Below are 2,898 nucleotides of genomic sequence, written 5' to 3' on the forward strand. Positions count from 1 at the left end.
AAGGGAGAATGAAAGGCTAGCTGGAGAAATGTAGCTCTTATCAGTCGGATAACATGGCAGCCATATTGGAAAGGAGTCATAGCGTTCAAGAAAACAACAAGTTGGAAAACTATTAAAATCGTACACTTATTAAAAATCTGTGAACAGGAGAATTTATTATTCAAAAGCATATTTATCGAAACAATTATATATATATGAGGTGATCTAGAGTGTCACTGGTGTTGAGAGTGCTCTATACAGGAGCTGCTTTCCACCTAAACTTGAGAACTACCCAGAGTTCTCTGCTTCTTTTTTGCATAATTTATTCATCACTCTATGCCTGAAGGGTATTTTTTTTATATATATATATATACACATATATATATATCTTAACTATCAGGTGTGATCAAGACAGCTTGTCTATCCAAACGTGTTACTAGACTAATAAACCTGCACTTGGCAGTACCTCCTGAGCGTGTGCGCTTTATTTGCTGAACTTTGTGTAATATGTAACTTCCAGGCTCAGCGCAAAACCTGGCTCGAACTTCACCTCGTAAGTCCATGCGGAGCAGACACCTAAACGTAAGTACTTGCCCCAGTGGGCGGTGTCTGATCCATTCCCCCAGCTTGCCTTTGATCTCTTACGGGCATGATCTACTATTGGCAGCAGCTCACCCGATCCCTCACCTCACCGCTACCATCCTGGATCAGGATATATATATATGTGTGATCAAGGGCACTCAGTGCTCGAAACGCGTCGCAGAGGGAGAGTCAGATGAAATAAAATCTTCCTGCCTGAGCCGTGAGGGTCCGTTTCTCCTTTTTTCCCGCTGTGTAAGCTGTGAAAGCAGAAGCTACGTGGATGTGTGGCAAGTGCACTATTCATATATATATATATATATATATATATATATATATATATATATATATATATATATATATATATATATATATATATATATATATATATATATATATATATATATATATATATATATACCAACAACGATTCTGATAATTGCGTAGAGGCTGTCTTTGTAGGGCGGTCCTCGCACAGGGTATCGGCCCCCTGTAATATAAGTACCCAGTTTTCCAAATACAATGAAAAAACGCCAGGACACCTTGAAATTGCAGAAAGATAGTACTGACTGCACCAGCAACGCGTTTGAGCTTTCGCCTTGGTCACGCTCAGGTTAACGCAGAGACAGTATCTTTTTTATTTTTATTTTTAGTGCAATAAACATAGTGAAAGGACCAGTGCATTAAAGAATACCAATTCACTTAACAATTATTTGGCGGCCATCTTAAAGCTATAAGTGCTTTATATATACTGCTCTACAACAATGTATAAATAAATGCTTAAATAATAAAGTACAGCACCAGAAAACAACTCAGAGTTACGCCCCAGTGGGCCAGATGAGACGAATATTGAATAACCTCATGTTTTTTTCAGAATTACCGGGCCTCACTTGATGTTCAATAAACATGATAAAAGGGCCAGTGCACCGATAACAATTCCCTTTACAATTATTGGCGGCTATCTTACAATGCTTATAATGCTGATTGCAAAATTATCCATACTCAACTGTAGGAGACCAACTCAAAATTACGCCCCAGTGGGCAAATTGTAAACAACAATCTGATTAAAACGTTGAATTCCCTCGTGCTCACGTCCAAAAGTGATTGGCCTGATTTTATAATGCACCCCACCTGAAAGTATACAAAAGAAAAACATTTTTTGTAGTGAAGAAATTATTAGATTACATACAAAACTATTTGTTAAAAAAGCTAATACATAATTCATCACAAAAATTTCCAAGATATCTATTTCCGAGTTCTTTACAATATATACATCTCACTTAAGTCTGATATAAAAAGTTCCACATTTTCAAAAAAACTTACGTGAAGAACAAATCAGGGCATTAGAGGATTTAAAACAAGATAGGACTATAATAATACGCCAGTCCGATAAAGGAGGTAATGTCGTTGTACTAGATAAACAAGCTTACTTACTGGAAGGGCATAGACAGTTAACGAATAAGATCTGTTATAGTATTTCGGATAAGAAAGCGATAACTAATTCAAATTTGGAATATGGAGAATTGCTTGTGGATTGGAGGGAACGAGGATTATTGGAATGGGAAGAATACAACTATCTCAGATGCCAATTTCCCCGTACCCCCATATTCTACTTATTGCCGAAACTTCATAAGGATCCAGTGAATCCTCCAGGAAGACCCATTGTCTCCTCAATTGGATCCTTACTAGAAAACACTTCCCGTTTTATTGACCACTATTTGAGACCATTTGTGGTCAGTTTACCAGCGTATTTGAGGGACACTACCCATTTTTTGACAATCATTGATGGCATTCACTGGGAACCCAATTACATTCTGGTGACCCTAGATGTATGCAATTTATATACGTGCATTAATCATGATTTTGGCTTACAAGCAGTCAGATACTATTTAAAAACTCGATCAATCTCCTTATGGTCACACTCGGAGATGATTTTGTCAATGATTCAATTCTGTTTAACGAACAATTTTTTCATGTTTGATGATGTGATTTACCGGCAGTCACAGGGCACAGCGATGGGAACCTGCTTCGCCCCCAGTTACGCCAATTTGGTGATGGGCTGGTGGGAGGAGCAGGTGGTGTCATCAACCCCAGACTTTGATCGCTGTGCTCTGTGGCTCAGGTTTATTGATGATATTTTCATCATATGGAGGGGTGATGTTGAATCAGTCAAGAGGTTCATTTGTAGGCTGAATGACAATCAGTTTAACATTGCTCTAACGGCAAATATAAATGCAACAGAAATTGAATTTTTGGATGTGAAGGTTCAGATCGTAAACAATTCCATTGAAACGAAACTCTTCCGCAAGACCACTGCAGGAAACAGTATTCTGAATGCTG

This window comes from Triturus cristatus, chromosome 3_2, assembly GCF_964204655.1.
Source record: "Triturus cristatus chromosome 3_2, aTriCri1.1, whole genome shotgun sequence".
NCBI classification, from domain to species: domain Eukaryota; kingdom Metazoa; phylum Chordata; class Amphibia; order Caudata; family Salamandridae; genus Triturus; species Triturus cristatus.